General features: G+C 38.1%; 1 protein-coding gene across 3 annotated transcripts in view; it reads right to left on the reverse strand.

Moving 5' to 3' along the window:
• Positions 1-15966, reverse strand: part of NELL1 (neural EGFL like 1) — an 890650-nt gene that overhangs the window by 61026 nt on the left and 813658 nt on the right. The gene's annotated exons all lie outside the window — the stretch shown is intronic.

The following is a 15966-nucleotide window of genomic DNA, read 5'->3' on the forward strand; positions in this document are numbered from 1 at the left end:
CCAGGACATTAAATTCTTTTGACACTAACCTTTCAGTAAACACTGAAAACATGCTCATATCAACAGATCAGTTAAAAGTGGTTAGTCACCCAGAATGCAAGTTACAGGAAGAATCAAATCCCATCTTTTTTCCCAGAATCCAAACAAATTAAATGCTATGGATGTGTTCTCATGTACTAAATAATAAATGGGAGCTGGTGGTCATGAAGACATCCTAACTATAAATGTTGTGTTGGCCTCTGCAAAACCAAAAATAAATTGAGGATGTTTGGCACACGTTAGGTATTGAGTATATATGGCTTTCTAATTTAATGTTTCCAAAATAGAAATTCCAGATATTATGTGCTGTTTTTTAGAAATATCAATGAACAAATAAGCTCAGGAAACTCTAAGTTAAACAGAGTTGAACAGGTTTCTTCTGAACAGCAGTATCAAAGAGACAGCATATTTATATGCCCTGCAAAACTCAGAGAGAAGAATAATATGCACTGTTTTCTAAATTTCTGTAGCTGAGGGTTACTTTTTCCTGGGACATGTCTAAGATCCTGTGAGACTAATGTTTTAGGAAGCATAGTTGGAGAACTACTCTTCAAATTATTTTATTTTTTTAATGTTTGGTTTTGAGAGAGTGTGAGCTGGAGTGGATCCCCCCCCCCCACGCCCAGCCCACCAGGATTCATTCAAAGTAAGCTCCAGGCTCTGAGGTGTCAGCACAGAGGCTGACATGGGGCTCGAACTCACAGACTGCAAGACCATGACCTGAGCCAAAGTCAGATGCTTAACCGACTGAGCCACCCAGGCGCCTCTGTTCAAATTCTTTTAGAGCTTAAGGACTTGATTTAGGATAGTTCATCAGAGATCCTCATTCTTCAATGATTCCTGATGGAAGTACATCTTCTGGGCTTTGTTTGCTTTAGGATCTGGCTTTTTCACATAAGCAAATGCCTATATCATGCACAGATTCTCTGGCCCAAAGGCTTGCCTCTGAGCTGAAGGAGTTGGCACCACTGTAGGCAGACAAGCTGTCAACTGCGTTGCCAGGGTCAGCTCCTTTTTAGAGAATCTCTCCATGTAATTATTTCTTGGAATATGGCAGTTGTTGGCTGGGAACTTTTTTACCAGTTCTCCTGGAAATATCTGAACTATGACAGTCTTACACAAATAGAAATCTAATTAATTCTGGGATATAGCACATCATGAATAAAGTACATTTTGGAATCTTTTTCAGCAGTGCCCTGCTGTAGGCATCAGCTCAGGGGCAATCAGCTACCAGTGGTTCTGTTGCCTTAACATGTCCTAAGGTGTGCACAGGGCTGTGAATGTAGTTTGCAACCTGTCGGTCTCATGTCATGGCATCCCAGCCAAGAAAAGAGAGAAAAAGTATAGCTCTTCATGCTGGGCAAATCCAGCTTTGCATTGCTGTGTTGTTGCAAGCTTCTATCTTCTCCCTTTAAGACTTATTCTCCTATTGTCCATAGAGTTCTTTGACACATAGCATCCCTTAGGTTTCTTCTTTCTCATTATTATTTTCATTTTAATTCCAGTACATTTAACATACAGCATTACATTAGTTTGATGTGTACAATATAGTGATTCAACAATGCTATGCATTACTCAGGACTCATAATGATAAGATAATGATTTAATTCCCAACTATTTCACCCCCTTGCCCAGTAAAATGAGTTTGTTCTCTATAGTTAAGAGTCTGTTTCTTGGTTTGTCTCTCATTTTTTTTCTCACTTGATCATTTGTTTCTTAAGTTTCACGTATGAGTGAAATTATATAGTATTTGTTTTTCTTTGACTGACTTACTTTGCTTAGCATTATATTCTCTAGTTCCATCCATGTAATTGCAAATTACAAGATATACTTCATTGTATGTATATATATATATCACATCTCTGTCCATTCATTATCAATGGACACTTGCTTGGGCTATTTCCATAATTTTGCTATAGTAAACTACATATACTGAAATACTCATACAACACCATGCTGCAATAAACATGGAGGTGGATGGGGGCATGTGTCCCTCCGAGTTAATGCTTTTGTATTTTTTGGGTTAAATACCTAGCAGAGTGATTACTGGATCATAGGGTAATTCTATTTTTAACTTTTTGAGGAATCTTCATAGTGTTTTCCATAGTGGCTGCATCAGTTTGCATTCCCACCAACAATACATGAGGGTTCCTCTTTCTACACATCTTCACCAACACCAGTTGTTTCTTGTGTTGTTGATTGTGGCCATTCTGACAGGTGCGAGGTAATATCTCATTGTAGTTTTGATTTGCATTTCCCTCATGATGAGTGATGTTGATCACTCATGATCTCTTCAAGAGTTTGCCTTCGGCTTGTCATCTGTATGTCTTCTTTGGAGATATGTCTGTTCATGTCTTCTGCCCAATTTTTATATTGGATTATTTATTTTTTTGGGTGTTGAATTGTATTATTTAACAATTTTTTTATTATTTATATGAGAGGAAGAGAGAGAGAGAGAGAGAGAGAGAGAGAGAGAGAGAATGAGCAGGGGAGGGGCAGAGAGAGGCTAGGGCCAGCATGGAGCCTGATGTGGGGCTTGAACTCATGAACTGTGAGATCATGACCTGAGCTGAAACCAAGAGCCAGACCCTCAACCAACTGAGCTACCCAGGCACCCCTGTATTGATTCTTTGTATATTTTGGATACTAACCCTTTATTGGATATGTTATTCGAAAATATCATCTCCCATTTCATAGGTTGCCTTTTAGTGTTGGTGATTGTTTCCTTTACTGTGCAGAAACTTTTATTTTGAAGTAGTCAAAATAGTTTCTTTTGCTTTTAATTCCCTTGCCTCAGGAGACATATTTAGAAAAGGTTGCGATGGTCAATGTCAGAGATATTACTGCCTATTCTCACTTTAGGATTTGTCTTGCTTACAGCCTCACATTTTGGCCCTTAATCCATTTTGAGTTTATTTTTGTGTATGGTACAAGAAAGTGGTCCAAGTCCATTCTTTTCCATGTAGCTGTCCAGTTTTCCCAGCAACATTTGAAGAGACTGTTTCCCATTGTATATTCTTTCCTGCTTTGTCAAAAATTAATTGACCACATAATTGTGTGTTTATTTTTGGACTTTCTTTTCTGTTCCATTGATCTTTGTGTCTATTTTATGCCAGTGCCATACTGTTTTGACTACTTCAGCTTTGTCATATAACTTTAAGTCTGGAACTGTGATACCTCCAGTTTTGTTATTCTTTTTGTGAGATTACTTTGGCCTTTTGGAGTCTTTTGCAGTTATATGCAAATTATAGGATTGCTTGTTCTGATTCTGTCAAAAATGCAATTGGCATTTTGATAGAGATTGCTTTGGGTAATATAGACAGACATTTTAACAATATCTGTTCTTCCAACCTGTGAGCATAGAATACCTTTCCATTTGTTTGTCTTCTTCACTTTCTTTCATCAGTGTTTTATAGTTTTCAGAGTACAGGTTTTTCACATCTTTGGACAAGTTTACTACTAGACATTTTATTATTTTTGGTGCAACTGTAAAATGGTATTGTTTTATTCATTTCACTTTCTGCTGTTTCATTATTAGCATATTGGAAGGCAACAGATTTTTGTACAGTGATTTTATATCTTGTGACCTTACTGAATTCATTTATCAGTTTGTAGTGGAGTCTTTTGGGTCTTCTCTATATAAGATCATGTCATCTGCAAATAGTGAAAATTTTACTTTTCTCTTATCAATGTGAAGGTCTTATTTCTTTTTGTTGTCTTATTGCTGTGACTAGGACTTCCATTACTATATTGAATAAAAGTGGTGAGAGTGGACATTATTTTGTTCCTGACTCTTGAAAGAAAGGCTGTTGGTTTTTCATTGGGTATGATGTTCACTGTGGGTTTTTTATATAAGTCTTTTATTATGTTGAGGTATGTTTCCTGTAAACCTACTTTGTTAAGTTTTTTTTTTTTTTTTAATAATGAATGGTTGTTGTAATTTGCCAAATGCTTTTTCTGACCTATTGATATGATCATATGGCTTTTATAGTCTTATTGATGTGATGTATTACATTGATTGGTTTGCAAATGTTGAACAACTATTGCATCTCAGGAAAAAATCCCATCTGATCATAGTGAAAGAATTTTTTTAATGTAATGATTGATTCAATTTGCTAGTATTTTGTTAAGAAAAAAATTTTTTTTACATCTCTGTTATCAGTGATAGTGGCCTATAGTTCTCTTTTTTTGTGGTAACTTTCTCTGGTTATCATTTTAGGGTGATACTGGCCTCATAAAATGAATTTGGTAACTTTCTTTCCTCTTCTACTAATTGGAATCATTTGAGAAGAATAGGTATAAAGTCTTCCTTAAATGTTTGGTAAGGTTTGCCTATTCAGCCATCTGGTCCTGAACTCTTGTTTATTGGGAGTTATTCTGTTTCTTCCTGCTTCAGTTTTGGTAGGTTTTATGTTTCTAGGAATTTATCCATTTCTTCTAGGTTGTCCAATTTGTTGGCATATAATTTTTCATAATATTCTCTTACAATTGTATATATATATGTGTGTGTGTATCTGTGGGTTTAATTGTTATTTCTCTTCTTTCCTTGTGATTTTGTTTGTTTGAGTTCTCTGTTTTGGGGAAATGAGTATGGCTGAAGGTTTATTAATTTTTTTGATATTTTCAAAGAATCAGTTTCTGGTTTTGTTGTTCTATTGTTTTTTTACTTCATATATCATCTATTTCTGCTTTAATTTTTAACTATTTACTTCCTTATGCTGGCTTTAGGTTTTTATTTCTTTTCCTAGATCCTTTAGGTATAAAGTTAGGGCTTTTAATTTGTGATTTTTCTTGTTCTTGAGGTCAGCTTGTGTTGCTATAATCTTCTGTCTCAGAACTGCTTTTGCTGCATCTCAAATACTCTGGATCACTGTATGTTCATCTTCATTTGTTTCCATGTATTTTTTAATTTCTTTTATTTTCTGGTTGACCCATTCATTGTTTAGTAGCATGTTATTTAACCTCAATGTACTTGTGCTCTCTCCAGACTTTTTCTGGTTGATTTCTAGTTTCATAGTGTTGAGGTCAGAAAAGATGCATGGTATGAATTTGTTGAATCTTGTTTTGTGTCCTAATACATAATCTATTCTGAAGAATGTTTAAAGTGGACTTGAAAAGAATGTGAATTCTGTTGTTTTAGAATGGAATGTTCTGTTAAATCTGTCTGGCCCAGCGTGTCATTCAAAGCTATGTTTTCTTGTTGGTTTTCTGTTTGGATAATCTGTCCAATTATTGTGTTACTGTTGATTACTTCTTTTATGCTTGTTATTAACTGCTTTATATGTTTGGGTGCTCCCATGTTGGGTGTTTAAATATTTATAATAGTTTATCTTGTGATCTCCATTATTATTTTATTATATAGTATCCTTCTTTATTTCTGGTTATAGTCTTTGTTTCCTCCACCAGATTCAGGAAAGTTTCAGCTATTATTGCTTCAAGTAAATTTTCTCCCCCTTTTTCTTCTTCTAGGCTCCCTATAATGCAAATGTTATTTTGCTTGGTCGAGTCACTGAGTTCCCTAAGGCTAGTCTCAATTTGCATAATTTTCCCCCCTCTCATTTGCTCAGCTTGATTACTTTCAATTACTCTGTCTTCCAGGTCATTAATTTATTATAGCTTTCTCTAGCTATTTATTCCATCAACTGTACTTTTAAATTTCATTTATTGTGTTATCCCTGATTGGTTCTTTCTTATCTCTTTGTTAAATGTCCTCCATTTGGAGTGATGTCCTCTACTCTTGAGTTCTCAAGTCCAGTGAGTATCTTTATGATCATTACTTTAAATTCTATCAGGCATATTACTTATCTTTGTTTTACTTAGGTCTCTTGCTGTGGTTTGGTGTTATTATTTTCTTTGGGATATGTTCCTCTGTCTCATTTTGTCTAACTCTCTGTATCTCTTTCTGTGTGATAGTACAGTCAGCAGTGTCTTTCGTCTTGAAGGTAAGGGCCTTATGAAGAAGAGGTCCTACAGTGTCTTGCACTGCAGTGTGCCCTGTTCCCCCAGGATCTGCCCCTTCAGGGAATGTCCCCTATATGTGTTGGGTGTACCCCGCTATAGCCCTGGCCTCTTCCCTTCAGTCCAATTGTCTGCAGAGGCTCTTTTTGCCTGTTGTGGGTAGTGTTTGGTTCCCAGATGCCATGGTGGGGCATCTTTTAAAAAGATGTGTGCTGGTTTGCTTGCAAAATGCAACCTGTTGCCACCACCACCAAGATTGAGTCCCTATAAAAAGTGCTATTCAGGAGATGGGGTGCTGGCAAAATTTGGGCTAATCTTCTGGGTGCTGCAGTGCTGAGAATGAGGCAAGATTTAGTAGAAACATTTGGTCAGCCTAAGTGTGGGGTTGGGGCTTGGTGTAGGCATGTTAGCTAGTGAGTATTGGCACCACCCTGTTTCCAGCAGGTGGCCTTATGTTTATTCCAAGGGAAAGAGGTAGAAATTGCTTGGGCCAGCTCCTTTGTTCCTGGAGGAGTCTCCCTGTGTTCCCTGCCTCTCTGGGACCGTCTCTGAGATGAGTAAATCACTCTCCTGCCCATGTGCCCCAGGCCTTTTTCAAACTGTTACTTGTATGTTTTGTCTCCACTGGCTGTAGTGTGCCATCTCTTTAAGGGCGAGGCCTCAGCTTCCTAAAGCCCTGTGAGCTATTCCAAAGAGGAGCCTGCTAATTTTTAAAATTCTAGGATTTAAGTCTCACTGGCTGTAAGAACTCATGTTATGGGGAGTCCTCTTCCCCAGTGTGACTGCCTATTTCTCACCCTTCTCCACAACTCAGGCTCTCACTGGACCACCAATGGCTAAGGTCCATTTTGCTCCCAAACCACATCACCACCCTTCCTTCCTTCTTCTGTGTGGCCTGTTCTCTACCTTTGGTTTCTGAGTTTGTTCTGCCAGTCTTAGGTGGTCTTTGGGGGTTATTTATGCTGACATGAGCAATAGTTCTATTTGTGAAGCAACGTGAGTTTAGGGTCCTTTTAGTTATCTCCCCAGACTCCAGTTGCATCCCTTAGCTTTCTAAATATAATCAGCCCAAAGGACCCCATGCTTCTGTGGTACCCTCAGTCATGGCTCTCAGGCTGTCTGTGCAGGTATTATAAGTCCCTAGAAAATGAATTTTAAACAGCTATGTTGTAATTTCTGAAATGTTACAGATGTGTGTTTTGAAGGACACAACTTGGATCACTTAGAATTTCAAAAATTGAAAAAAAGAGGTAACTTGAGGGTATGCCTCCTAGAAAGAAAGGGCTAGCCCCAGCTTATGGAGTCAGTTCAGCATTTTTAAATGCAGTCACTGAAAGAAACAAGGGTAATTTGAAGACTGATTTTCAGAGATCTCCATGTTGAGGCTGAAAGACAACTCTGCAATGGAGCAGTAACAAAACCTACCTAAGACCCTGACTTCCAAAGCTCCTGGAAAGGCAGTCATAACCCCCACACATCCTGTCAGCATCTAGATGACTGACAGTATTATGGTAACTACCATCCAGGCACAGTCATCATTTCAAGAAATGAAGGAATACACACGCAAAACCTTCTCAGATAACCAAAATAATCACACGTCCTGACCGACCTGGGACAGGCCTAGTTTACACGCTGCCCATTTCCTTCTCAAAAGCATACCAGTTTGGAGGATAAATTATCTGAACGTTTTTCAAATAATTTCTCTAGCCCTCAGTTCAGTGTTCAATTTCTAGGTGGAGCAAGAGTGGTGAATCACATGCAAATATTTTTGTCAATTCTCAGATATTTTTATTCCCAGAACAAACTAATATCTGAGACTATTAAAGGCTTCTATGATTCAGCAGGACAGAAGTTATCTGTGTGGCACAAGGGACTCTAACAAGAGAGTGAAGACAACCAGCTGTCCCCAGAGACATCAAGGAATCCCTGGCTTGCAATGAAAATGCGTAAAGTAGTAGAGATGCCCCTTGCCTGGGAGCCACACTGCCCAGAGCAGATTCTGGCGGCTCACTGGGAATATCCAGGGCTCCTCACATACTGGCATCCTGTAACAAAGCTGCACATTTCTGTTCTGTAAGGTCAACAATGGAAGCTAACATTTTCATTTGATACACAATCAGACTACACTTGAGAGGTGCTCACATTTTCATTATGTTCATAAGACTGGCGATTTCTTCTGCATAGTCACAGTAGTATTAAAAGAAACCCCTGTAAATCCAAACACAGAAAATACTTAGAGGCTTTTCAGTGACACTTTGGGGACCTTAAAAATTATAAATGAGTTGTGCTGCCTTTGTCCTCAGAGATTGGTTTCTCCCAGTCAGCACCTGCCACAGGCAAACAAACAAGACAGATGCTCTGGGAATAGGGTTTCTGTGAGTTCACTATGGAATCCCACTCTTTCACAATGAATTCTGATGAATTACAGTAAGCCTGTGTTGGGGAAAGTCACTGAGAGGACATAACTGCTGGGTGATGAGAGACCTGGACCAGGCAATCAGATGTTCCTCACTCCCTCCCCTGTCCTTGGGATATACATTCTGCCCACTGTTCCCAGAGAGAGCGTTGTTTTCAAGGACACAGCCTTGAGAAAGCAATGTGTTGTTGAGACCATCTGGACAGCATACATGACTGAGCCCAGTGAAGGACTCTATATAGGTATTTAAGATTCTGGCAGATGGATGTGGAGATCTACTCGTCTTGCGGCTAGCTGCTCATGACAAAACTTGTATGTTAAATTCCTTTGTATTTGAAACCTGCCACCTACTAATTTGCAGTGGCCTGCCTCCTTCAGCCTCTCCCTGCCCTACGTGTATGGGGAGCCTGGCTGAATCACATAGTGTGTTACCTTTTCCAAAGGAAACAAATACATATTTTCCTTCCTATACCAAGTCCTAGAATTTTGTTTAAATCTCATTTTAATCCAGCACAGATCTAAAATGTTGCAGAGGAAACAAAAAGTTCTGGGAGATTCTTAAGAGTGGAATCTACAATATTCATTTCTGTATCCTTAGTGCCACATGTCTGCTATGTTAAAAGCTCACGTTACACCTGGGTCACACAGCAAATGTTGAAACCAGGTTCAGAACTAGCCAAAACCTGTATTTGTCACTACCATATGATCTGTTGACAAGTGAAGAAGGAAAGATTTACAGAAAGATATAGCATTTGTTTAATTGAGCTGAAAGTATGATTTGCTAAAGAGGATATTTGTGTTATGGTAGATGCAAAAATAAAGATACGATTTCTGAAATCCAAGGGCTCATGATCAAGGGGAGGAGGTATACACATCCTTTAAACCCCAACAAGTATCACCTTCTCAAACTCCTCCAGATACCCAGGTCCTCCCTCCCCTAGCGGCTCTGTATATATGTACACACTGATTTAAGCACATGTCTTGCTTCATCCCAGTAATTCCCCTTTTATATCCTTCACTCAAATGCAAATTTTCTCAAGAACAGCGACATCATCTTCGATTTACATTTATAGTAAGTGAATATCAAGCAATATGAAGGTATTCAATAAGAGTCTGTGAAAAGGAATGAATGCAAAAATAAATGAAATGGACTGAATCAAAGGAACAATGAAGGAATGCTGTAACAGAGATTCAAGGTACCACAAGATTTCCTGCTGTTTGCAAAGCACAAAGATACAATGTCAATACACACACGTAATGGGGCTAGTTTAATCTTTGTATCTTATTTACCTCTAAAATGTACCATGTAGTTTCCATTTAACACTTTGTTTCTATGTCTAATCTTCAGAGATTTTTAAGGCAGCATAACAGGCAAAAAAAAGACACAAAGCTCGTACTTCCTTCAATGAACAACCCGTACCATGAGATTTTTATCACAGTGAAATCCAAGTGACCAGCAAAGTGTTTTGTTTGTTTCATTGTTTGTTTTAGAGGGGAGGAGGCGAGGAGGGGGAGGGGGAAGGAGAGGGAGAGGGAGAGGGAGTGAGAGAATCTTAAGCAGGCTCCACACTCAGCTCTAACCCAGAGATCATGACCTGAGCCAAAAATCAAGAGTCAGACCTTAACCAACTGAGCCGCCCAGGCACCCCCTGCCCCCCACCAAAGGTTTTTTCATAGGATATGTCCTAAGGAACACACTGAATCCTATTTGGAAAGTACAATAAATTTGCCATCAAAAGCCATGGATTCTTATAAAATTCTAGACTCTTGAGTTGGATGAGTCTCTTCCTTCATATGATCTCTCCTGTCTCAGATATGCTATTTGAAAAATTACAAAATCAATAAAGTTTATCTCAAAGCTTATTTTCAAGATACTATTGTATATCATATTCATTGGTTAAAGTTCATAGTGAAGCAGAGGTTCAAGCGGCAGTTGGATTTTTATCTTTTCTAAGGATATGTAGAGTAAGGTGGAGTCATGAGAAAAATTGATACTTTCACTGACTCAACACACGTACATTGAGCACACATATATGAAGTGCTGTGTCACACCCTGTGATAGGAATGGAAAGTGTCCCTGTGCTCTATGCACTTACCATCTATCAGAAAAAACTGGAATATAAAAAAATAATAAAAATTTTTTAAAAAGATAATGATGGTTAACAGAAAATGGACTTTGAAGGCAAGCATGACTTCACGCTTCTGCTCACCAATGCACTAATATATTGTATAGATTTTTCCAAATCTTTGTGTTTACATCTGTAGATATTGGGAAAATAGAGTCAAATTTTATAAGATTAATGAACAAAAAAGAGTCTTAGTAACTTTGAACTCCATATACTGCTAAAAACCAGAAAACAAAACAAAACAAAACAAAACAATTCTAACTAGTAATCAAGAAACTGGTTAGGGTACAGAGGTCAATTCTGGATCTAAAAATATTCATTTCAATTTTGATTCATTTGGATTTTGAGGTAATTGTGACATTGTAAAACACTCAGGAATAGAAGCTATGAATCTATCACACACACCCCATAAAAAATATGTGTTCTCTCCCCCCAAAAAGTCACATGAATTTATGGAGAATCAGTAACATTAAGTGCCAAAAATATAGTAAATATGAACCTTATTATTCTCAATACTTGCTGACTTCCAGGATTGCACTGAACATATAGCATGCATTAGAATGTTTAAGGGAATAGAAAAAGATAAGTAAATGAACAGAGAGACTATGTGAAAGGAACAGGCTAGCTCTTTCTCCTCTTCTACTTGGACTCCCTTTGATGTGTCCTGGGCACACCCCCTTTGCAGTTGAGTGAGACCATGTGTTTGAGATCTAGCTCTAATGCTAGATGTAATGTAATTTCAATATGGCCCATAAAAATGACTCATGAACCTCCATGCCATTTCTGCCTGCTTGTGGGAGGCTACAATACAGGGAAACCACATCTTAAAAATGGTAAAGCCTTTGTCAGCCTGGCTCCCTGCATGGTTATGTAGTGGGGCCCTTCCACAGACCTGAAACTGTCATGGACTGTTTCTATGAGCAGAAATACGTTTGTCTTATATAAGGCACCACACAGTTTGAGGCTGCTTTATTGCTACAGCCAGCATTTCCTAACTATTTTCATAAACCTCTTTCCATATTAAGTAGAAAGACTGCAGAGATCAAAAGTCGTGCAGACACAAGCTCTAAAAATAAAAACAAGTAAACAAGAAAAAAAAAACCAGCCCTTAGCATCAATCACAGATCATGTAGACAGCTAAAGAGGTGGGAGAGAAGTTTTGTTTTAGAATGAGACACAGTTGTAGTCAGATAAACTGGAGTTTGAATCTTGGCTCTGTTAATTCCTACTTGTGGGACTGAGGTATCTTTTTTCAGCTTCAGTTTCTTTGGTTCTTAAATGAAGATGGTTTTACTTATTTCACAATGTTGCTTTAAGGATTGAATAAGATCAATGTAAAGCTACTCTACAGAGCTAGCCAGGAATTCATTAGGCTTGCAATAATTAACATTCTCTCATTTTTAATCCTCATTTGGTCACAGAGGAGCTATGTGTCCATGCCAAAGACAGTTCAAGTCTCCAAGCCTCCATTCTTAGATGAAGAATGATGGTGTTACAGCACACTTGAATGCTCTTCTGGGTTTAATACCCCAGACGATGGGAGATCTAGGCTCTGGGCTTATGCCTTCTTTTGCTACTACCCAACTGAATGGTTGCTATAAGGTTTAAGCAACCTCACTTTCTTCCTTAGCCAAATTAAAAAAAAATATGTGATTTGTGTGTATCAAAAAGAAAGCCCCAATAAGACACGAATAAACCCTGGAAGTCAATTAGCTGCTACACTAATTATATGGTGACATCATTCTTACCATTTCTTCTTGGTAAGTTCTGATTACCAACTAGTTTTAGCCCATTAAACTTAAAGGTGGTGGCTATTAATCATGGTGCCAATGGCAATGGTGATATGGTTCTCTGCCTTCTTTAAATATCCTTCTTTACTGACTTGGTACAGAAGAATCAGCCTCTTTCTGGTTGAACTCTTTCAATTTTGTCTCTGAAGTCTTTCTTTCATGGCTAAAAAGTCATTCCCAGATTCCTCCATAAACAGCCAAACTGCACCCAACTCTTCTCTCTAGTCTGGAGGCGTGCTGGTCCACATCTCTAAATTGGCCTCTAACACAAGTTCATGCACACATTTACTACTGCCTACAGATTAGCTAACCTCAGAGGTCTCTCTTCCTCCTACCCAAAGCATTTCATGACGGGTATCTTTCTACGTTTCAAACTCATTTTCCTCCCCAGCACACCTTCCTAGATCCCATTCCTCACAAAGAATAAAAGGTCAAAGTTCTTTTAAAGGCTTACAGTGTTACATGATCTGCCTGCTCTTATCTCTGTAAATTTATCAAACATGGTTTCCTTTGCTTAGCCACAGCAGCTACGCTGACTTCCTAGCTATTCCTCAGGCATACCAGGTCTGCTCTTGCCTTTGCATATGCTCTTCATATATGCTGTTCCTTCTGCTTAACCTAGAAGCTCTCTAGAATAGCTCCTCTGCTTAATCTCTCAACCTCTGAGTCTTCATACAAATATCCATCTTCTCAGCAAGCCCTTTCCTGGCCACTGTCTTTAAATGACAACCATGCTTACCCACTCCAGCTCAAATATTCCCTATCCTCTTAGTATTTTTTCTCCTTAGCATTTACTGTTACCTAACTACTTTGTATTTTACACTTGTATCTTATTTGTTTCTGTCTCCTTCCCCTAACAAGAATATAAACCCCATGAGGGTAATATGATAATATAAGAAAATTGGACCTGAAACTCAGTGGACACAAAACGAATACTTGCTGGATCAGGGAGAGACAGAAGAAGGGAACGAAGGAAATTCTTCCCTTAACGTGGTTGAAAAATCTGCTTTGCATTCACTCTGGAGATCTGTTGCCAACACCATGCTCTGGTTTCTTGTTTTCTCAGACCTGAATGAATGCAAGGTCTCCTAACAGGTTTTTCAGTCACTGACCTCTCCAATCCATACAAATATTGTTAATGTTCCCCAAACTAATGACTCAGCAACACTTAGTTAAAATAACACTGGCTATTCTGGCATTTGATAGCTACTTGAGCTTAGGAAGTCACTTTCCAATTCAATACATCAATTATTCTATTTTTATAATAAGCAAAGATTAAATAGGTGAGTGTTCTTTAACTAGCACTGTAGAGAGCACTAGGTTTCCATGGAAGTTCTCTTTATTTTATTTTTTAAGTTTTTAATGTTTATTCATTTTTGAGAGACAGAGACAGACAGAATGAGAGCAGGGCAGAGTGAGAGAAAGGGAGACATAGAATCAGAAGCAGGCTCCATGCTTTGAGCTGTCAGTACAGAGCCTGATGCGGGGCTGGAACTCATAAACCCTGAGATCCTGACTGGAGCTGAAGTTGGATGCTCAACCGACTGAGCCTCCCAGGTGCCCCTCCACGGAGGTTCTCTTAAGCAGATCAGTTGAATCTCCAGATAGTTCCACCATGAGTGACCACTGAGCAGCTATACATTTCTGTAGTGAAGATCTATTAAAAATTCACTGATGTGAACTTTAACCATTTAAAAAAAACCACTGAACAAGATCATAGTCATTCTCAGCCTCAGCCTGAAATTTCTATGATTCTGTGATTTTATTCTATTTTGTATCTCCAGTACCTACAAATGATCATTACTTTAATCTCTCACTAAACATTCAAAACAAATAATCTGACCTCACTTTACCTACCAATTTGCTTTTATTTCTTATAGTTACTAGCCTTTGCCTGGTTGTCTGAGTATCTCCATATTCTATATGCAATTTCATCTCACATTTCCCACCATGTATGTGATTGTTTTATTTAGTTAAAATCCAAGCACAAACATTAACGAGCCCACTTTCTTTTCTCTGAATTCCTATAGTGTTTGAAAATTCTACCTTCCTATTTCACTCTTACATCTATCATTTTTAGAATATTCTGCTTCTTGCTATAGTTTCTCTCCCTACCAAATAGAATTTTTAAACTTCTACCTGTTAATTTTGGTCTCAGGCACTCTGACAAATGCTTTATGTTCACTACTGTGTTTGATCCTCTGAATAGCTCTCATAACTTGAACAACCTTAATTTTATAGAAAATGGAGGCTTAGATGTTTAAATAATATGTTCATAGTAAAACGTCTGGAAAGTAGGAGAGTGGGAATTTAAACCAATGTCTATTTGACACAAAAATACATGGTGGTGGTGATGGTGGAGGGCACTTGAGGGGAAGAGCACTGGGTGTTGTATGGAAAACAATTTGACAATAAAATATTATGGAAAAAAAATACATACTATTAACCATTATAGCATATAGTCTCTGCATATTTTAAAGGAAGAAGTAGCTTCTCTCTCTTTCCCTCTCTCTCTCTCTCTTTTGGATTATCAACAACAGAAATTAATTCTCACAGTTGGGGGCTGGAAGTACTGAGCTCAGGAATGCTGGCATGGTTAGGTTGCAGGGAGAACCCTCTTCTGGGTTGCAGACTGTCAACTCCTCATGGTAGTCTCACAAAACATTTCTCTTTTATCATTACCCATGGCTAAGCACCATTTTAGGCCCACAGCTTATCTAACTCATTGTTAGCAATGGATTTCCCTGTGAAATATTTCAATGGAGATTTCAGCCAATGATTCCAAACAGTGGGCAGAATTTGGAGCCTGAGACTAACCAATTCAATACCTTCTATAATGAAAATAAACTCCTCAGAGGAAAACTATACAAAGAACATAATACCCAATGCACAATAAAAAAATGTATTATACACAGAAAGAAATAGATAAATGTGATCCATGCCAAAGAGAAAAAGCAGATAATAGAAACCAAACCCTATCTTACCCAGATGTTGGATTTAGTAGGTAGAATTTAAAATAAAATAAAAATCTTCTCAAGGACTCATGTAAAAACATACAGAGCTAAAAACTGAACAGATTTTTACTTTTAATGGATGAAGTTCTACATGGTATCTAACTATCCAGTAGAGTACTGATCAGAAAATATGAGTGATTCAAGTACCCGAAGCTGGAAAAAGACTAGCAGAAGGGATTAGAGAAATAGTACCCGGTGCTGACACAGGGAGGTCAGAGTGCATGCTTCCGTAAGCTGGACTGGATTTTTTTTGTTAGTTAGTTAGTTAGTTAGTTTATTTATTTATTTATTTATTTATTTATTTATTGAGAGAGAGAGAGAGAGAGAGAGAGAGAGAGAGAGAGAGAGAGAGAGAAAGTCTGCATATGCATGAACAGGGGACTGGCAAAGAGAGAGTAAGAGAGAATCCAAGCAGGCTCTATACTGTCAGCACAAAGCCCAAAGGGGGGTTGAACTCACGAACGAAGAGATCATGACCTGAGCCAAAATCAAGTCAGACACTTAACCAAATGAGCCATAAGGTATCCCTGGTCTGGAAATTCTAATTCACTGGATAATACTGGATACAGCACACTAAAAAATCTTGCCTCAGTAGTGCAGAGTAATTAGCCCTATATTAAATA

Source organism: Suricata suricatta, chromosome 11 (genome assembly GCF_006229205.1).
Source record: "Suricata suricatta isolate VVHF042 chromosome 11, meerkat_22Aug2017_6uvM2_HiC, whole genome shotgun sequence".
NCBI lineage: Eukaryota > Metazoa > Chordata > Mammalia > Carnivora > Herpestidae > Suricata > Suricata suricatta.